The sequence below is a fragment of the Sus scrofa genome, chromosome 2, assembly GCF_054392235.1.
Source record: "Sus scrofa isolate SSC_HxYL_T2T_F1_AM1 chromosome 2, Sscrofa_HxYL_maternal_Yorkshire_Landrace_v2.0, whole genome shotgun sequence".
NCBI lineage: Eukaryota > Metazoa > Chordata > Mammalia > Artiodactyla > Suidae > Sus > Sus scrofa.
In genome coordinates this window covers 142,547,760-142,570,848 of record NC_139384.1, presented here as the reverse complement: position 1 = coordinate 142,570,848, position 23,089 = coordinate 142,547,760, and the positions used below count along the sequence as shown (strand labels likewise).

The 23,089-nt window shown below is 35.7% G+C and overlaps 1 protein-coding gene across 1 annotated transcript in view; it reads right to left on the bottom strand.

Annotated features, from left to right (window-relative positions):
• ADAMTS19 (ADAM metallopeptidase with thrombospondin type 1 motif 19) overlaps positions 1-23,089 on the bottom strand; it is a 467,308-nt gene that overhangs the window by 365,275 nt on the left and 78,944 nt on the right. Inside the window, exon 2 of the mRNA XM_085014505.1 lies at positions 10,260-10,356. The gene's annotated coding sequence lies outside the window, so the exon portion shown is untranslated. The remainder of the gene's footprint in view (positions 1-10,259; positions 10,357-23,089) is intronic.

Below are 23,089 nucleotides of genomic sequence, written 5' to 3'. Positions count from 1 at the left end.
CAAACTTTCACCTTTTCTTAAGAGAATACTCAAAGGATGGGTGATTGAACACGTCTGGTAATCTGAAGTTAAATCCTTTCCAATTATTTGAGAGTTACAAGTATCTCAGAGGTAAAACATGATTTACATTCTAAAAAGATACCATAGATTTTGAAATAGGAAGAGGTGGGAGGCATTCTCTGGTCTCCTGATAGACCCAATCCAGAAGGATCATTGTCTTAGTCCATTCTGGCTGCCGTAACAAAGTATCATGGACTGTGTAGCTTATAAAAAGTGGGTATTTACTGTTTGTAGTCTTGGAAGCAACTTTAAAGACCAACGTGCCATCATGATTGTATTCTGGTGAGGGATCCTCTTCCTGGTTCATAGATGGCAACTTTGTGCTGTGTCCTCCCACAGCAGAAGGGACAAGGATCCCTCTGTGGCCTCTTTTATAAGCCACTAATCCCATTCATAAGGGCTGTGACTTCATGACCTAGGCACATCCCAAAGGCCCCACTGCCCAACACTGGCACCTATGGAGGTTAGGATTTCATGGAATAGATTTGGAGAGGACACAAACACTGAGATAACAGTAGGAAATAACAATATTAGTCAAGAAGAACTAAACAGTCCTGCTGCTGTGAAGGAGAATTAAAGAATATAATTTCCCTAGGCCTCAAAACTGGATCATTGGTGAATTCAGAAGCTGTAATGTGACCGAGAGTCATAGGTAAGGGTTTAGAGTAAGTTTTCAGGAAAAAACAAACAAACAAACAAACCTGAAGACCTCAAGGAAACAAGAAGAAGAAATTCAAGAAGAAACCTATATAGCAAAGGTACCAGTTAGATTTATCCATAGAAAAATATTCTTTGGGGACCCAGAGATAAGTCTTTGTAAGATTAAAAAAAAAAAAAAATCAGTGAAAGAGTGATGATATGGCCAGAGATCCCAGAGATGTAAGGTCCTAAATATGGTGGATTTGAACAAGATTTAACTGAGTAAATTCACAGTTTCTCAGATGGAAAGATGTTTCTAGTAGACTTGAACACTGTGTACTCTGAACTCAGATTTATCTTTATCTAACATCAGGGCCAATTAAGGAATATTTATTCAGTCAACTTTTTATTTGCTTTTTACTTGATCCACCTCATTTTCAACCCTCTAAATGCTTTCATTGTTTTGTTTGGTTTTACTGAAATTTCTTCTTCATTTAGCTCATTAGAGTATAGTCCAACTTGCTAAGGTTAAGTTCTTAGGTCCACGCTGTTTGGAAAATGTCAGTATAGAGAAGAGCCACGTGTCAAGGCTCTGTTTGCCTGTCCCTGGGAGATTAAGGAAAGTTGGAACAGGCAGTAGAAATCAAAGCAGAATGGTATTTAGACTCATGTTGAGCCCTTCTTTCTGGATTCTTCTTGTCTGGCAGGAACACACGTGGGACTGTAACCAAGATAGTAGAGTTCCTCTCTTATCTATTCTGCTCTTTTCCCATTAACTATAAGACTCTCGCTTTTTATCTGAGTACATAACTACTAAATCAAAGACCTAATTTCCACCTTCCATTGCAGAAAGAAAAGGCCAAGGAAAAGTGATCCAAGGACCTTTGAGAGTATCTCATCCTTTAAGGATCATGCCTTCCCTTCCATTCGTCTCATTTCACTGTCTACAATGAAACATAACAGAAAGAACTTGGGCAACTCTTAATGATTACCAAGTGAAAGATTCTTGTTCTGCATGGCAGAACAACACAGTGGAAAGATTCTGGGTTTCTAATAACTGTGAGACCTCCCTATCCTGGACCAAGTCCTGTAATTTCATACAACAGAGAAAAAATATCTACATCTTAAGTTCTTGTTTACTCCATATGTTACAGCAGTAAAATAAGTTCTGTAGGTTGCAGATTGAATTAATCTACAAAAATGAATATTTTTACAAGTAACATTTGTGGAATCATCCACCTCTATACCCAATCTTCTCATTTCCAATGTGTATGGAGAAAATATAAAGTCATAACATTAAGATATGAAATTATTGTGAAAATATTGTCATAGCCCTATAGCAGCTTGCCAAGATAAATGGGATATATCTCTGTCAGTTTACCGGGATGGGTCATTTCCTAGATTTAAATTCTTATCTGCTCTGCTCCAAAGCCAATGATTTAATTACTGCCTTCTATGGCACCCTTTTCTTATTATGGAGTTAAATATAAAATTAGCATCAATTTTAAAATCAAAATGTGATCATTTTAATGTATTCTTCCAATTGTCAGGAATTTTAATCAATTTTTCTCTTTTGTAAACAGTACTTCAGAGGAAAAATTTGAGAAGCAGTGTCTTTGATAATTTTACTTTAGAAAATTTTCTTTAGGAATTTTAATATTGGAACCTAGTGTGTCAGCTCTCTGTCCATAATAAACAGTTAATGTTAATGATATTTTTCTCCATAATTTTTTCCATTTTTAGATTCCGTATATATAACCTGTCTTTGTCAAAGAGAATGGCCGCTTCCATTTATTGAGTGTATAAGTATAAAACATTGCATATATTTAAGTATATAGTTTATTTCATTTTAATGGTAAGCTATATGGTAAGTTTTATTCTCTTTTTATAGAAAAGAAATTGCATTTCAGGGAACTAAAAAAACTGACCAAAGAATAAGTAAAGCATGTAACGGTATATATTTGGAAATACTAAAGCTTTAGAATATGTTACTTGAATAAAAATAAAAATGTATATTTCAAACAACAGGAATATTTTCCTCATATTTTCCCCAAGGAAAGTAAACCACTATTATAGCCACCTGACTCAGAGAACATCATCAAAACTGGTAAAAACAATTTCCAATATAAAAAATCTATTGAAAATTAGTAGACTATAAAACTATATTTCAATTTTTTTTTTTTTTTTGCTTCTTAGAGCCACACCTGTGGCGTATGGAAGTTCCCAGGCAAGCAGCTGAATTGGAGCTACAGCTGCTGGCCTACACCACAGTCACAGCAACTTGGGATCCGAGCTGTGACTACAAGCTACACCACAGCTCAGGGTAATGCCAGATCCCTGACCCACTGAGCGAGGCCAATGATAGAACCCGCATCCTCATGGGTACTAGTGGGTTTCATTTCCATCGTGCCGCAATGGGAACTCCCAAACTTTTATGCAGTTTGTTACAATATAATACACACATTATAGAAATAATAGATAAAATATACAACCATTCCTAGAAATACACACATATTTATAAACATATTTGATGCCTTATGGTTTCTCAATAATCATAAGGACTTAAAATATGCATAGCTTTGGTCCAGTTTTTGGGTTGATCTCATATGTCAGATCAATTAAAGACATGAGATGGTATATTCTTGCCAACAAGCCTGTGAAGGTGCAACTATCATTTTTATTTTATAGGAGGTAAAATAAGACACATCAAGTATTTTGTTCAAGGATACCTAGCTCAACAAAACTGAGAGGGAAATAGATTCCAAACTGATTTACTTTTTTTTTTTTTTTGGCTGCACTAAGGGCATATGGAATTTTCCAGGCCAGGGATCAAATCCAAGCTGCAGCTGAGACTTAAGCCACAGCTGTAGCAATGCCAGATCCTTAACCCACTGCACCAGGCTGGGGATTGAACCAGCACCTCCACAGCAACCCAAGCCCCTACATTCAGATCCTTAACACAGTGCCACAGCAGGAACTCTCCAAACCAATTCTTAAAGGTCAGCATTAAAATCACATAACTCCAAATAAATAAATAGAATTGTGGTCCATTGTTGACACAATGCAAGACCTAACTGATTTGGCTTGGACTTAATTTACATCTCATCTTGGCTTTGTTTTGCATCTTTGGGTAAAATATTTAGTCTTTCTAATGTAACATCTCTAAAATAGGAACCAAGTTCTGACCACGGAAGGTGGTGGGCAGTATCTAAAGTGATATGCAAAGTATGGACACTTCCACATACCAACAAATGGTGAAAAGGTTGTTAATTTTTATTATTATTTAGATGTCACTTTTCAAGCGATACTTTAGTTTTCCAATTAAAAATAAAGACAATTTTTCTAAGTGAGAAATGTCAAAGGAAAGACGATTTGTTTGTTTGTCTGTTTGCTTTTTAGGGCACCCAAGGCTTATGGAGTTTCCCAGGTTAGGGATCTAAGCAGAGCTACAGCTGCCAGCCTACTCCACAGCCATGGAAATTCAGGATCTGAGCCTCATCTGTGAACCACACCACAGCTCACGGCAACACCGGATCCTTAACCCACTGAGCGAGGCCAGGGATAGAACCTGCATCCTCGCAGATAGGAGTATCATTCATTTCCACTGCACTGCAACGGGAACTCCCAAAAGATGATGTTTTTAAATTAACTGAAAAACTTAAGGGTCAATGGATGAGAACCAAGAGCTGCAAACCTAGAAATCAAGGTCTTAAGCTTGTTTTTGCTAACTATACCTCTTTTAATTGTTTACTGCACTACCTGGCCGTTTGTAAGCACTCAATAAAGATTTGTTATTAAAGCATTTATTTCTTTCCCATGAAAAGTCAAAAAGTCATAAACTACATGGGTGAATAAAATTTTTTATAGATGTCATATATTTAGGAGGGTAGTCACTGATTTCTCACATGTGGCATTATTAAGTCAATGCTGAAGGCAAATTTAAAAACATGAGATCTTCACCAGAAATCTTAAAGGAATTTCAGTGTATGACACTCTCTTATGAAGAATTACGGGGCTAATTAAAGGAAGCTGAACTCAAGGATGTCTGTGCTCCAAGCTCAGCCAACTCTTAAATCTCAATGCTAATTTTTTGAGGTTCTAAACAATTAAATTTCTTAATATTTATAAAAACAATAAACTATAAAATTTCTTTCAAAAAATAAGAGTTAATGTCATATTAATCTAAGAGCAAAGTATATCCTTCACAAGTATGATAGAAACTGAGACGCTCTACACAAGGTGGATTTTTTTACATAAGAATTAAAATTTTATTACTAAAACATTTAGAAAAATCTACCAGAAATAAATTGAAAAAGACAAAAGACAAATTGGGAAAAGTTTTAGCTACAATATAAGCAAAGGGGCTTGTTGCTGTTGTTGTTTCAGCCCCCAAAGAATTTTATTTCTAGGAATTTTCTTTATGTTGTCGTTGTTGTTAGTCTTTTTTTTTTAATTTTTAAATTTTTTTTATTTCCCCAATATATTATTTTTTTTCTACCGTGCAGCCTGGTGACCCAGTTACACATACATGTATACATTCTTTTTTCTCACATTATCATGATCCATCATAAGTGACTAGACATAGATCCCAGTGGTACATGGCAGGATCTCATTGCTAATCCATTCCAAAGGCAATAGTTTCCATCTATTAACTCCAAGCTCCCAATCTATCCCAGTCCCTCCCCTCCTCCTTGGCAACCACAAGTCTATTCTCCAAGTTCATGATTTTCTTTTCTGTGGAAAGGTTCATTTGTGCCATATATCAGATTCCAGATGTAAGTGATATCACATGGTATTTGTCTTTCTCTCTCTGACTTACTTCACTCAGTATGCGACTCTCTAGTTCCATTCATGTTGCTGTAAATGGCATTATTTCATTCTTTTTTATGGCTGAGTAGTATCCCATTGTGTATATATACCACATCTTCCTAATCCAATCATCTGTCGATGGACATTTGAGTTGTTTCCATGTCTTGGCTACTGTGAATAGTGCTGCTTTGAACATGCAGGTGAATGTATCTTTTTTTAAGGAAAGTTTTGTCCGAATATATGCCCAAGAGTGGGATTGCTAGGTCATATGGTAGTTCTATCTAGGAATTTTCCATACAAATAGTCTAACAGATCATAGAAAGTATTTTTAGCATTTATAGAAAGTAAGTAACCTGGAAAGATGACTAGTTAGATAAGCCATATTATTTCTATACCATTTTATACTTAGGATAGTCATTAAAATAAATGTAGCTATGAAAATATTCACAAGTTATGTCAGGTGAAAAGACAGAGTTCCTTAACATTATTTACAGTGTGGTTCTGCTGACAGGTTGGGAGGACTGTAGAAAAAACCATACTAGTGGGTGAGCAGTTTGAGATTAGAATAGAGGACTTGTAACATTTATGTAATACCTACTTGTAACGTTAACATTTTTTTCACAAAAGGCATGTATTACTTCCATATATTTTTTAAAAGAATGAAAACCATCTGTCATAGTAAATGGGAAAATGGTATTTCAGTTTTTACAGAATGTAATTTTCTTTTGTAATTTTAAAGTAATGCTTCTCATCTCTTTTCAGCCACAGGTACATTTAGCAAGGGTTTAATCTCAAGCTAATGCTACTGTGAAAGTAAATTTACCATTCTGTATTCACACAGCAGCCCCAAGACAATAAAAGTGTTCATAGTAACCATTATGGATGACATTCAGTATAAGAATTTCTTCAAGGGGAATAATTTTTCTCAAGTGAAAAACTTATTTGAAATACATTCTCTATCACCTATCAGAAATCTGAAATTTAGTATTATCTCTCTTCAAAGGAAGACCTGAGATCTTTTGAAAATATGGGAAAGACTTTAATAGAATATTTTCCCTTGGTCTTTAACTGAGTTGGCTGTTAATTTGTTCCGAACTTTATTGATTTTTCCTTGTGTAATAGAAACAAATAATAATCACAACAGCTTTAAAAATCATTATCTATATTTTGATTCAACAGTAGCCATAGTTATATCTTCTGCTAAAAGAATATTCTTGTAAATTAATTCAACCTATTGCTTGAAACCAATACTTCCAAAACTTTTTCACAATTTTTGCTGAGTTACTTTGTAGCTTTCTGATTATAAAAAAATTAATTTTACAAGTGAAAGCAGATTTCAAATATGTTGAATTAACAACAGTGATACATTTTGAAAAAATAGTTTGAAATACCTACTCTAAAATGTCAAACATAAAATGACTAGTAGATACCATCTTCCAAGTTAAGACATAGCAACACAATATAATATTGTCCAGTAACATCAAATATATTCTGAGAATTCTAGAACAAGGTAAAGAATACACACACACACACACATACACACACACTAAATCAATGACAGAAAAAGCAGTAAATAAATGCGTTTGCTGTTTTGAAGGCTTTGCTCCCAAGCAACATTTTAATTTAAACTTTTAAGATAGGCTGAAAGTGTAATATCCAGTGTTACTGCTTCGTGTTTGCAGCTAAACCTTCTAATTATCTAGCCTGAGGCAGTCACTTATCCCTCTGTGCCTTCAGAAAGATGAGAAATGGAGCCAGATTCCATTTCCCTTCTTTTTACTTCACTTGTCTTACTTGCTTGGAGCTTCTTTTGAAGCTAAGAAGGAATAAGAATTTGGCCCTTTGTTTCTGAATGGATAGTTAATCCCCCTTAAATAAATTCCTCTGATCAGCCCGCTTCTAATTAGGATTGGACTTTTTCTCTTGTTTCAGAATTTTTCTTGGGGACTTAGAAGGTCTGGTGAATATTATACACTAAGAATAAACACACCATGTTGATGTAATTGGCATTACAAAAAGGCTTTTCCAATTAACATAACATTTTCTTCATTTTTTAAAAGTAACCCTTCAACACGGTATTTTTGAGATAAACTTAAGAAAACTTCAAGATCATTTTATCTTATGACTATGTTTCTTTCTTCCTTTATAGGAATGAAGTTCCATCTCAGAAAAAGGCCTGTCCTCCTTTAATTATCCCAATGAGAAATTAAGAGTAATATTGTTATAATTGGTTGGTAGATTTCCTGGATGTGACCAAAATCCAATTAGATGAGCTCCAATTTGATCTGATCCAAAAGATTAATTCTATCAAAAATGTTTATATAGGAGCGTCCACACATTTTAAAAGGGAGGATGGGTTTATGGTTGGCAATTAGACAAGACTTACCCTGTGATTTTTTTAAGCATATGAATTAACACCTGATGAAAAGTATACTGGCTTTGGATGCGGAGTCATGAATTCACCTAGATTTATTAATTATTTCACCTCTCCAGAGGGCATATCTGTTTTATAATTATTTTCCACTCAACTAATTTATTCATATATTTATGAAGTTGGCGAAGAGGAGAAATTCAGTAAATGGTAATATGCTCCGCCTTTTGTTGTCACTCCCATTCACAACTCCATTATCACTTTCCATTAGATTTATTACAATCAACTCTAATTTCTTATTTTTCTAAATGCAACAAAATACTGTGGGGTCCTTAAGCACAGGGACTATGGCTTGTCTCATTTTAATGTTCAAGCCACTGGAACAAAAGAGATTTAATATATTCTTGTTGATCTGAATAAAATTAGATTTGACTGTCAAAATTGCCTAATACTTTTTTTGTCTTCTCTGTTCTGTCTTCTTCCCAGCCAAGTGAACACCAATGTGCCTATTCTCAGAGTCCAAAACAAAAATGTTGTCATCACTGCAGTAAGGTAGAACTTAAAACCATTCCTTGCTACTGAAATACAAGGTAAAGTCTCTTGGAGAGAAGGATTTCTTGGAAAGAGAAAATGACAGAGTGAAGTCAAGAGAACATCCCTAACTCTTTCCTTCCTAATTAAGATTCTATCATGCAAAAATGTGATCATTACTGATATACAAAGATAGGCTGACCAAAATGCTATAAAAAACTGGATCCTCTCCTACCTAACTGCACAAACAAATCTAAATCATTAACATCTACAAATAATGACAATTCTACTTCTTCTTTCTGATCTGGATACCTGGCCTAATTGCTCCAGTTAGGACTTCCAGTACCACATTGAGTAAGAGTGGTGATGGTGGGCATCCTTATCTTGTTCCTGATCCTATCGGCAGAAAAGTCAACAAAGAAACATTGAAACTGAAACATCCTTTAGACCAAATGGACTTAGCAGACATATCTACAACATTCCATCCAAGAGCAGCAGAATACACATTCTTCTCAAGTGCACAGAGAACATTTTCCAGGATAGATCATGTGACAAGATACACGTCGACACTCTTAGCAAATTTAAGATGATTGAAATCATACCGTCTTTTCTGACCACAATAGTAGGAAAATAGAAATCAACAACAAGAAGAAAGATGGAAAATCTTCAAATATGTGGAAACTAAACAACACATTTTTGGACAACCTATGAGTAAAAGAAGAAATCAAAAGGGCAATTTAAAAAATTCAAAACAAATGAAAATGCAAACACAATATACCAAACCCACTGGATGATATAAAAGCAGTTCAGAGAGGAAAAGCAACGAATACATATATTTTGAAATTAGAAAAATCTCAAATAACTTAAATTTACATTTTGAAAAAGAAGAATAAATTAAACACGAAGTTGGCAGAACAAAGGAAATAATAAAAATTGGAGCAAAAATAAATGCAATAGAGACTAGAATCAATGAAACTGAAAACTTATTTTTGAAAGGATAAAACTGACAAAACTTAAGACCAAGAATAGAAGACTCAAATAAATAAAATTAGAAATGAAAGAGACATTACAAATTATTTTATAGAAATACATAGTCTTATGAGACTACTATGAAATATTACATGCCCCAAAATTAGATAACCTAGAAGAAATGGATCAAACCCTAGAAACACAATCTACTAACACTGAGTCAGAAAAAAATTGAAAATCTGAAGAGACCAAGAATGAATAGATTTAATGTGTAACAAAAAACTCCTCATAGAGAAACCCCCAGGAACAGATGGCTTCAATGGCAAATTTTACCAAATATTTAAGCAAGAAGTGATACCAATCCTTTCAAACTTCTCCAAAAAAATTGAAGAGTAGGCAGCACTTCCAAACTCATTTTATGAGTCCAGCATTACCCTGATACCAAAGCCAGGTAAGGACACTCTGAGAAAATAAAGCTATAAGCCAATATATCTGATAAAATTAGATAAGAAAACTCTCAACAAAATATTAGCAAAGTGAATTCAAGAACATATTAAAGAGACTGTACCCCGTGTCCAAATGGGATTTACCCCTGGAATTCAAGGATGACAACATATACAAATCAATAATGTGATACACCACAATAACAGAAATCTTAGAAGCGCATGATCATCTCAATAGATGCATAAAAATCATGTGACAAAATACAACATCCTCTCGTGATAAAAACCCTCAACAAATTGGTTATAGTAGGGAAATACCTCAACATAAAAAAGGCCTTAGATGACAAATTCTCAGTTAATATTACACTCAATGGTGAAAAATAAAGTCAGAGAATTATTGAAGCTGAAGAAAAGCTTCCAGGAAATGAGTGACTTACCAAAGATGACTTCATTAGTTGCTTTCAGAAATGGAGCAAATTTCTAGTTTTCTATATATCCACATCATGGGTTTTCTCTCTCCACTGGGCATTATCTCTATGCAGAAGAAAGTTTCAGGATTATATTATTTAAAAGAGCTATTTCATGCTCTAGAGAAGCTTATACTTGAGCTAAATGAGAATTTTAATGTTATTCTCAGTGGCAGGTAGTTGACCATATTTTGTCCTTGGTCAACAACTTTTAAAGATTTCTTATGTGGTCAAGAATAAAAGCCAAAACTTCCATCTGGCTGTCATCTCCTCATTTTCAACCTACATCCTATTCTGCCCTTTATTTCCTACTCTCTAACCAGTTTAATTCTCTCATCATCTAAACATGCCTAGTGTTTTCCTTCTTTTTATTCCTTTAGCTATGTCAGTATTTCTTCAGGAAGATCCACTGATAAAAATTTAAGTGATCCATAAGCACTCAGCTTTTGTCAAACTTTCCAAAATTCCAAGAAACTCTGTTCTGATATATCATTCAACGCCCTCTCCTATTGAAATCTGCTTTTTAATCCACCTGTGGAATCACCCCCATGAGTTTTATACTGAAATCTCCCACACTGTTTGTGTTGTACCAAAATAAATGGTTGAGAATCTCTGAAAGGTCCTGAAAAATAGCATTCCTCTTAAAACCTGGGTTATAAAAACAGTGTTACATTAGAATTCCCTTGTGACCCAGTGGTTAAAGATCTGGCTGTTGTCACTGATCCAAGATCTATTGTTGAGTGATCTGCTCATGTTGGACCTTAGCATTGGGCAAATGGGTTCACCTGGTCACATTTATTATAGGATCAGGATTTTCATCTATTAAAGGAATAGGGACCTGTTAGACTTATACATGAACAGAGTGGAGAACCCTTATTCCCTATGGGCTGGTTCACTTCTAGGAAGAGGAAGGAGTCTGTAAGAAGTGAGTTAGGAATGAGTAGTAAATACCCATAGAGATATAATGTATGGTATAATGAATACAGATAGTAATATTGTATTATAATTATGTAATGTCATAAATATTGCTACATGGGAATCAAAATATATAAAAGTATCAGAGTGGGAGTTTGCATGCCTTAAACAACCCAATGCAACACATCCAATTTATCCAGTTAAAGAAAACAGAAGAGGTGTAAACCTTGGTCGTTAGAATCAGTAGATACTGTGCACATGCAAGGAAACATTAGGAGAGGCAAATAAGCACCACCCTCACCACCAATCAAGAAATAAATAAAATATACTTATCTAATAATATATTTGAAATCTCAACTCTCATCAAATGTGAAACTTTATCAAATTCTTCTAACACAAGTACAAAAAATATGTAATTATTTTTGTTTATAAATAAAGTAGTAGATTGGAATTTCTTTGACTGAACTACAAGCCATGTTTTAAATGTACAGTTAAAATTCAGTCTACAGATAACACTGACTTGAGACTTCTATAAACGGAAAACTAGCCATTCTCTGGCTTCAGCCCTTATAGGCAGACATACTGTCTGTAAGTGAGTGTTCCTGCAAATGGCTATTATCCCCGCTTAGAGCACGGAATGTATATACATACACTTTGAAATACAGGTCTCTTATAGAAATGGTATATAAAGGTAATCTTGCTTATATGGCACCTATTTAAATTGATGTTGTGAAATAAGAATTATAGAGAGCCTTTGAGGAGTTCCCGTCGTGGTGCAGTGGTTAACGAATCCGACTAGGAACCATGAGGTTGTGGGTTCCATCCCTGGCCTTGCTCAATGGGTTAAGGATCCGGCATTGCCGTGAGTTGTGGTGTAGGTTGCAGATGCAGCTTGGATCCCACATTGCTGTGGCTCTGGCGTAGGCTGGTGGCTACAGCTCCGATTAGACCCCTAGCCTGGGAACCTCCATATGCTGTGGGTGCAGCCCTAAAAAAGCAAATAAAATAAAATAAAATGAATAATAAATGATTTAAAATGTGTTTTTATTCATTAATGGTACAGTTAAGAAAAAACAATAAATGTGAGTATTAAATTTGGTGTGCCTTATATTTTTTAACCTGCTCACTACTTTTCATTAAACTAAAGGAAATATTAATCACATGGTAAGGCATGAATGAGCTGCAGTGAAATAAAATTAAAATCAAAGACAATGTTTGATTCTCTGTCCAGATTTCAGAAATCAAAGTCCTCAATTATAACTAAAACAGCAGCTGTGGATGCTTTGAAATAAGGTGATCAGTTTAAGTACCCAGTAATCATCTTGCCAGAAATCCTCTTTTTGCTAACATGTGACTTACATTCTCTCCAAGGTGGGCTAAGTTTGAGTCTTAAGGAGAAAAAAGAAAGAGGGAAAAGAGATTACTTTTAACAAATCACTGGTCAGCTTGAGAGCACTGCTTTAGTATTAAATATGAAGCAGTCCCTCAGACTGGAGAAACAACAAGCCCCAAATCTCATTCTGTTTTTGAGAAGGACTCATAGGCTGGTACGTGTATAGATTTTTTTTTTTTTAAAGGTAAACTAACTTGAAAGTAAGCGTTGTACTGATTTTCCAGTGTGTTTTCTAGAATGCTATTGGCAAACAGTTTCCCTAAGGCGCACTGAATAGAAGGATGGTTTTAATCAAGCAAATATTTTTCCTTGTAAAGAACCAATCAGCCCCTACACAGATTATATGATCTTACCACACAGAAATATGAATAAAATTAAACATTACAATCATGTTAGGGTAAAAATTGTTCCTGAGATTTGTATGTTTTCATATTAGATTTTGGGACTGAAAAAAAAATTCCAATTAGTCTCTTGATCTGTTAATAGTTCTGCAAATACACCTAAAGGAACCCCTAAACAATTTCTTATATATACTATCTAGGTGCATGGAGGAGCCCAAGTGACTTAACCGATTAATACTGCTTCCGTCTCCTTCAGTTATTCACGGTTCATCTAGATCACAATGGGAAAAGGATGCCAAGTGTGTTAGTGTTTGTATTTTTCTCATATAATAAAGATTAGATGACTTTAAGAGCTAGAAAGACACATTTTATTTGTTTAACTGATTAAGCACACTTTCTGCTGTGATTCCTCATTCCTTCTCTTTCTAAAAGAAAATAATACAGGTTGCCCCTCAAGCCATTAGTCAAGTGACCTACTTTCAGGCATCCCTCTCCTGGGTTAGGCCAACTCTGATTTTTCCCAGATGACCATACTCTCTTTTATTCCCATACAGGCATTCTCAGCGTTTTAAAAGGAAATTGTGGAGTTCCTCCAAAATCTGTGGTCAGAACACAAATATTTTTGAAATAGTCTCCTTCCCAGCCTGTTGCAACTATCAGCAGTATCACCAAGTGTCCTTTTCAGAAGAGAGCACTCCATAGAGACCATTAAGAGAAATAACAAAACACCGTTTAATAACCTACCATTCTCTTTCATAGGAAAGCCAACTGTACACAATTCACATCCTTGCAAGTATTTTTTTCTATGCCTTGCCTGTAGAAAGCTAAGTTTGCTACTGGTGACAGTCATTATCATTATTTAAAGATAAAGTTGTGATCACAATATATGTAGGAATGGAAAAACTACTTTAGGAAGGATAAACTCCATCCTGTATAAGAAGTAAAGCTCAAATATTTTCCCTAGCAGGGGAGGAAAGAAAAAAACATGTAGGCCATTAAACTTCCAAAGGTGGATGGTGGATGTGACATTAGCATGAAGATGTCCAAGAGCTGTGAAGTCTTTTTTGTGAAATAAAAGGAAAAGAGTAAAGGGAAAAGAAGCTATAGATTTTTCCAAATACCTAAAGTCTCTGAGCAAAAATGCCCAACACGCAAACTGAAAATTATACATATCCATATACAAAATATGTTATAACTAATTAATACTTCCTTTCATTATTTTGTATAGCAAAGTGATGGTAATTAACATCATAATTCTGTGCTTTCCTTAGAGAACAATGAGCTGAGATCATAACTAAACGGAGAAGGAATTAACACTGAGGATAAATATCAGAACATCTGTCCTGGATCCATTAGGGAAGATGGATACAAGCACCATTGAGATTTTTGTCTCTCTATATTTTGAGTATGTGCTAAAAGCATCTTTGTAAGGAAGAGGGCTGTTAGATGCTTACCATTGAAGGGAAGCATCTATTTGTCTTATGGAAGATCAGATACGTGTAGAAAGATGTGTAGGAATCACTAAGTGGCGTTCGAGTATTTTGCAAGTCTATCTACAATATCATTATTTTCATATAACGTCACCACAAATTTCCCCAATATTTTCCCACCCTTTTTAAGGATAGTTTAAAGGTATGATCCCGGAGTTCCTGTTGTGGCACAGTGGTTAATGAATCCGACAAGGAACCATGAGGTTGTGGGTTCGATCCCTGGCCTCACTCAGTGGGTTAAGGATCCGGCATTGCCATGAGTTGTGGTGTAGGTCGCAGATGCAGCTCGGATCCCGCGTCGCTGTGGCTGTGGCGCAGGCCGGTGGCTACAGCTCCGATTAGACCGCTAGCCTGGGAACCTCCATATGCCAGGGGAGCGGCCCAAAGAAATAGCAAAAAGCCAAAAAAGAACATGCTCCTGACTGGAGCACGTGCTCCTGACGTGAGTGTGGGGGAGGGGTGGGAGGAGGGTTGGTCAAGCAGATCATTGTATCAATTACCGGACTGTAGATCTTCTCTGGGGACTGAAGACAGAATCCCCAGAACTGGCAGCTCATAATCCCTAAGATACTTTCTCTGGCAAAACTATGTCAAACTTTCTGATGTGTAATAGACATCCTTGAATTTAGGAACACAGTACAGTTTGGAAATCTGCCATTATTTTCCTCGCATTTGGTAAGACCTTTAGTTGATGTGGGCACGTATAAGGCTACACATTGAGCAGAATTAAGGGCAGAGTATCTGACAATTCGAAAACAATTGGGCTCCTGAAAAATTTTTACTCTTATGGTTTTGTGAGTAACGTCCAATCGCCTTGCCATGCGGTCAGGCAAATGCATCCTAGAAGAATGTATAATTAAGAATATATACAGTGAATGCTGTATGGAGAACATAGTGATGGAAATGATATAGGAATCCCAAGAAAGAATTAAATTGAGGCCATGTTAAGTGAACTACAGAAAAATCGAACTACTGGCTCAGAAAACAGTGGAATGCAAAAGCTGGTGCGTTTGTTTGCACCTTAGATGTATCTGCATTTGTATTTCAAACCAGGAAGTGCTCAAACTGTGAAATATTGTGTGGAAAAAGTACATATATCGCTATCATATTTGAAACTTCTGATGTAGTAAGAGAGAGTAGAGAATATCAACAGGAAATAAAAAATGTGTAAGAGACAACAGCTGAATATAGCTGGCTGGCAGGCAGGCTACTGAGGACTTTTACCAGCAGTGACTTCAAATACCCCTTTGGGGCTTCACTTATCCTATAGAGGAAGTAGTAGTTGAGACATCCCTAAAAGTTTTGAAATGGGATCAGTTTGGTCGCAGGTTATATTTCATTCAAGAAAATGTATTCATTTCACTAAAAAGCATAACATTATATAGATGTATGCCCCTTTTCATCCTGAAAATAAAGATTTGATTGACAACTAGAATATGTAATTTAAAGTAAGATCAATAAAAAATGCAAGTGGTAGGGATGTGAAGAGCTGGGTGGCTTGACTGGATAAATGTACAGGGCAATGAGTATAGGATTAGCAGCGAGGAGTAGGGAGCAGCTTTATCGAGGTTTCTAGGGTATGGAAGTGTGGGTGAGGATGGGAGATAATATATCCACACACTATCTTCTTTTACCTTGCATAGCCTTTTCCTTGTCAGGGTCAGGTGTATTGTGTCTGGGACTGCACTTGAAGCTCATCGCAAAGGAGATATTGCTAAATTAATTTCTTTGAATTTGCACAAATTCTTAACAGAACTAAGGATGGCTATTGTATTCATTTTGTGTGGTTAAAGTAGGATTGACTCTAAGTATATCCCCATTGTCTAGTTATTGGAATCTGCCCCACTGATTTTCTTCTTTTTTTTTTTTTGCTATTTCTTGGGCCGTTCCTGCGGCATATGGAGGTTCCCAGGCTAGGGGTCGAATCGGAGCTGTAGCCACTGGCCTACTCCAGAGCCACAGCAACGCAGGATCCGAGCCGCGTCTGCAACCTACACCACAGCTCACGGCAACGCCGGATCCTTAACCCACTGAGCAAGGGCAGGGACTGAACCCGCAACCTCATGGTTCCTAGTCGGATTCGTTAACCACTGCGCCACGACGGGAACTTCTGCCCCACTGATTTTCTTTAAGATGTGTCTAGACAAAAAGGAAGCTCTCAGGGACCTATATCTCTCCTTTGGGTCAATGGGTATCTGATTGAGAGATCCTACCTCGGGTCGCTGAGTCTAGATTAAGTCAGGCAACAAATGAAATCTTTAAAAACTAAACAGGACAAATAGGAAATTCTGGCAGAATAAAATCACCATTTAAATTGGTAATAATGTCAAAAAATGAGGTCCTGTTGTATAGCACAGAAAACTATACTTACCATACTGAGATAAACCATAGTGGAAAAGAATATAAAAAGAATGTGTATATATATATAACTGAATCATTTTGCTGTATAGAATAAATTAACACATTGTAAATCAACTATACTTCAATTTAAAAAATTACAAAAAATCTTAGATGTCTTAAAGAGAACATTTCCTATCAGAAGCATAATTTTCTTTATGGTTTCTTTTAGATGTAATATCAATTTATGACCACGGCTGGAAGAAATCCCTAGATTTTTTTTTCACTGAGAAGAGAGTTTGAATGAGGATGACTATAGGATTTACCCAAGAAGTCTCTTTGGATGGTTCATTGGAAAGATATCAATCAACAACCCTTAAAGATGATGATGATATGATGGCAGAAAACTACCTTGAATAATAGTAATTTCGAATTACCATTTGGATTGTATGTTTTATGCTTTTGGTTTTCCTAGCTTTGTGCTAAAATGGGCATAATGCTCCAGACAGAGGGTGGTTAATACTGTATTGCTGTGAATTAGGATGTTGCTTGTTAGAGTAAGAAGGGAAGCATGTTGTTAGCATTTGCTCTGTATATTTAAAAGAAAAAAAAAACAAACACTTAACTGGGTTGAATATTTATGGGATACTACACAAAAAGGAGTTTAAAGAATTACATATGCAAGATGGTGACTACTGCCATGATATAGCAGTCACACACCACTGGTAATTTGCCCCAGTACACGAAAGCAGGCAATTTTGGAAGGCTTATGACACAATCAAACTGAACAACAACTAGAAGTAGAATATACTTTATTCATGGGGCACTTACTACTATGGGGGGTACACAATATACTTGACTCTTGCTTAGTATTTCCCTTTATCAGCTTATATTCCCATCTGTTCTAGCATGTTTTCTATTTTTCCATTAGAGCCTTTAGCATATTAATTATGATTATAAATTCTTGATCTGGTAATTCTAACATCTCTGCCATAGCAGATTCTTGTTCTTATGTTTGCCCTCTGTCTTCAAACTGTTTATGTCCTATTAACATGCCTTGTAATTTTTTGTTGAAAGTTAGGCATAATATTTTGGGTGAAATAAACTCCAGTAAATAGACTTTCAATGATGTAATGGTGAGCTGTGGGGGCAGGAGAATGTTCTGTAGACTCTGATTATGTCTCAGTCTTTTAGTTAGCCTGTGCCCCTGGGCTGTGAATTTCCCAAGTGCTGCTCAGTCTGGGAGCTAGAGCTGGATATTTCCCTTTCCCTGTGTTTGTTAGGCTGTGTGTGATAAAGTAGTAATTGGTTAGACTCTAGCAAAACAGTTTCTCCTGAGGGCAGGCTTTGTTAGTAACAATATTTGACATACTCCAAAGTGATTTTCTTTGCCCTCTCCTGACTGAAGGCACAGGAGATTTTTCTCTAATATTCACTGTGAGAACCTGGTAGAGCTCCACAAGGTGAAATGCACTGGGCATGGTATCTGATGTCCTTTCCTACTTGGGGTATGTGTGGGTAGATGTATGAGGCTAAGTGGAGATGGGACAGTATATTTGTTCAGGAAACAAATCTGTTTAGGAAAGCCATCAGCTCTTGCTTCAGCTTTCTGTAGTGCTAGTCACATCCCATCCTCCAGTGAACATGACTCCTGGCCAGTCTCTAACTGCAGTTGAATCTTATCAATACTGATTACTCATTACTAGAAAAATCATATCAATAATTATGTCAATAATGAGGCACAAGTGCCTAGTTTAGTACATTATCCTCAATCAGATTCTGATTTATTTTGGATTAACTATAGGTATACTCCTATTAATCCTATGAGCTAGTGTTACAAGGAAGATTCAGCCAAAGGTTAAATATCTAGGTGTCCCTGAAGCCAGGAGAGAGGCCACAGAATCACCTATTAACCCTTTCTTATACTTTCTTCCCAAGCACTGTCAATACAGCACTTATACAGTATTTGTTGCATAAAAATAAATATACTAACATATCAAAACATCAACAGAGTTAAGAAGAAGAAACACATTAACTTTGATTATACCTCTTCACAGATTTCAGTATTTTTCTACCAGTTGGACTATACTTTTACCACCTTTAGCCAAAATTATTTGTAGCCACTTTTTTTTTAAGGTCTCACAGAGGCATTCACCTATGTGTTCAACTTTTTCAAAGCCAGATTTCTGCCTTGATTCAGTACCATGATTTAACACACCAGTTCCCCAAACCCCAACTTCCTCCTGGAATACTGAGGTCAGTGTTGAGTGAAGCACCAAGAAATGTTTGCTTCTGAGTACTTTTATGGTCTGTGTGCAACTCACATGTACTGTGGAGGACTTCTAGTTTCTGATTCAGCACATAAGGAATTTGGAAGCTCAAACATAAAAACAGTAAAAGGAAACAAACTTAAAAATCAATAACTGTTATCGGATATGTCAGAGAAGTGAGGTCCCATGGCAAACTACTGTACTGGCAGTTGTAGAGACAGACAGGCAGCTATGGAGAATCAAAACTTACCACCTTTAAGATTTTAAAGTACTTACCACTCTTAAGATTTTAAAACTCCAGGGGAACTCCCACCCTTAAGATTTGATGGATAAATCAAAAGCTTTACAGACAACAAAAGCTAAGAGAATTCAGCAACACTAAACCAGATTTGCAACAGATACTAAAGGAACTTCTCTAGGTAGAAAAGGCCACAAATAGAAATATAAATCACCAGTAAAGGCACACATATAGTAAAGGTCGGAAATCATTCATATACAAATATGCTACCAAAACAAATCTTGAGAAAAGGAGGGTACAAATGTGGGATACTGAAGGTGCATTTGAAATTAAGAGACCTGCAACTTACAACAATCTTGTATATAGATATAGACTCCTATGTCAAAACTTCATGGTAACTGCAAACCAAAAATCTGCAATAGATACACACACAAATAAAAAAAGCAATCAAAACATAACACTAAAGAGAGTCATCAGACCACAAGAGAAGAAAACAAGAGAAGGGAAGAAAAAAGACCAACAAAAACAAATCCAAAGTGATTAACAATATGGCAATAAGAACATACACATCAATATTTACCTTAAATATAAATAGACTAAATGCCCCAACCAAAAGACATAGACTGGCTGAATGGATACAAAAACAAGACCCATATATATGCTGTCTTTAAGAGACCCACTTCAGTTCTAGGGGCACATAAAAACTGAAAGGGAGAGGATAGAAGAAAATACTCCATGCAAACAGAAATCAAAAGATAGCTGGAGTAGAAATACTTGTACGAGACAAAACTAGACCTTAAAATAAAGAATATTGTAAGAGACAAAGAATGGAATTACACAATTATCAAAGGATTAATCCAAGAAAAACATATAATTGTAAATATATATGCACCAACATAGGATCACCTCAATATATAAGGCAACTACCAACAGCCTTAAAGGGAGAAATTGACAATAACACAATAATAGTGGGGGACTTTAACACCATGCTTACAGCAATGGACAGATGATCCAGACAGAAAAACAACAAGGAAATGCAGGCCTTAAATGATGCATTAGACCATATGGACTTAATAGACATTTATAGAATATTCCATCCAAAAGTAGCAGAATACACATTTTTCTCAAGTGCACACAGAACATTCTCTAGGACATCTCACATTCTGGGCCACAAACCAAGCCTCAGTAAATTTAAGAAAAGTGAAATCATATCAAGCATCTGTTCTGACAACCACACTATAAGATTAGATAGCAGCAACAAGAAAAAAACTGCAAAAAACACAAACATGAGGAGACTAAACAACATTCTACTAAAAAACCAATGAATCACTGAAGAAATCAAAGAGGAAATTAAAAGATACCCAGAAGCAAATGACAACAATACATACAATGATCCAAAACCTATGGGATGCAGCAAAAGCAGTGCTAAGAGGCAAATTTATAGCAATACAAACCCACCCCAGGAAACAAGAAAAATCTCAAATAAACAACCTAACTCTACATTGAAAGCAACTAGAGAGAGAGGAATAGACAAGACCTAAAGTTAGCAGAAGGAAAGAAATCACAAAGATCAGAGCAGAAAAAAATGAAATAGAAATGAAGAAAGCCAGAGAAAAGAACAATGAAACTAAAAGCTAGTTCTTTGAAAAGATAAACAAAATTGATAAATTCTTAGCCAGATTCATCAAGAAAAAAAGAGAGGGCCCAAATCAATAAAATTAGAAATGAAAAAGGAGAAATTATAACAGACATCACAGAAATACAAAGGATCATAAGAGACTAATACAGGAAACTACATGCCAATAAAATGGACAGCCTAGAAGAAATGGACAAATTCTTAGAAAAGTATACTCTTCCAAGACTAAACCAAGAAGAAATAGAAAAGATGAATGGACAAATCACAAGCACTGAAATTTAAACTGTGATTAAAAAACTTCAAACAAACAAAAGTCTAGGACCAGATGGCTTCACAGGTGAATTCTATCAAACATTCAGAAAGGAGTTAACACCAATCCTTCTACAACTATTCCAAAAAATTGCAGAGGAAAGAATGCTCCCAAACTTAATCTATGAGGCTGCCATCACCCTGATACCAAAACCAGAAAAAGACATCACAAAAAAAGAAAATTACAGGCCAATATCACTGATAAACATAGAGCAAAAATATTCAACAAAATACTAGCAAACTGAATCCAGCAGTACATTAAAAGGACTGTACACCATGATCAAGTGGGATTTATCCTAGGGATGCAAGGATTTTTCAATATCCACAAATCAATCAGCATGATACACCACATTAACAAACTAAAGAATAAAAACCACATGATCCTCTCAATAGATGCACAAGAAGCTTTTGACAATATCCAACACGAATTTCTGACAAATACCCTCCAGAAAGTGGGCATATAGGGAACCTACCTCAACATAATAAAAGCCATAGGTGACAAAACCACAGATAACATTATCCTCAATGGTGGAAATCTGAAAGAATTCCCACTAAGATCAGGAACAAGACAAGGATATCTGCTATCACCACTGCTATTCAAAGTACTTTTGGAAGTCCTAGCCACTGCAATCAGTGAAGAAAGGGAAATAAAAGGAATAAAAATTGGAAAGGAAGAAGGAAAAGTGTCACTGTTTCAGATAACATGATGCTATACTTAGAAAATCCTAAAGATGCTACTAGTAAATGGTTAGAGCTCATCAATGTATTTGGTAAAGTGGAAGGATACAAAATTATTGCACAGAAATCAACTGATTTTCTATGTACTAACAATGAAAGATCAGAAAGAGAAATTAGGGAATCAATACCACTTTACCATCACACCAATAAACAAACAAACAAAACCCCCCAAATCTAAGAATAAACCAACCTAAAGAGACAAAAGACCTGTATGCTGAAAGCCATCAAACACTGATGAAGAAATCAAAGATGACAAAAAAGATGAAAAGATACACCATGCTCTTGGACTAGAAGAATCAATCTTGTCAAAATGACTATACTACCCAAGTCTACAGATTCAATGTGAGCCCTGTAAAATTACCAACGGCATTTTTCACAGAACTAAAACAAAATATTTTAAAGCTTGGGAGCACAAAAGACCCCGAATAGTCAAAGCCACCCTGAGGAATAAAAATGGAGCTGGAGGAATCCTGACTTCAGACTACTATAAGGCCACGGTCATCATACACTATGGTACTGGTGCAAAGACAAAAATATACATCAGTAGAACAGGATAGAAAGCCCAAAATTAAACCCACACACCTACAGTCAACTTATCTATGACAAAGGAGGCAAGAAAATATAATGGAGAAAAGACAGTCCCTTTAATAAGCTGTGCTGGGAAAACTGGACAGTTACACATAAAAGAATGAAATTAGAACAGTCCCTAATACCATACACAAAAATAAAATAAAGACCTAAAGATAAGATCAGATACTAGGAAACTCTTAGAGGAAAAGAGGCTGAACACTCTCTGACATAAACCACAGCAATATCTTCTCAGATTCATCTCCTAGAATGATGACAATAAAAACTAAAATAAACAAATGGGACCTAATTAAACTTAAATGTTTTTGCACAGCAAAGGAAACCCTAAACAAAAGACAACCCACAGAATGGGAGAAAGTATTTGCAGATGAAGTGACTGACAAGGGATTAATCTCCAAACATATAAACACCCACTGAAGCTCAATACCAAAAAACCCACAAATAACCCCATCAAAAAATGGGCAGATCATCTTAACAGACAATTCTTCAAAGAAGACATAGAGGTGGCCAAAAAAACATGGAAAGTGTTCAACATCACATTTTTA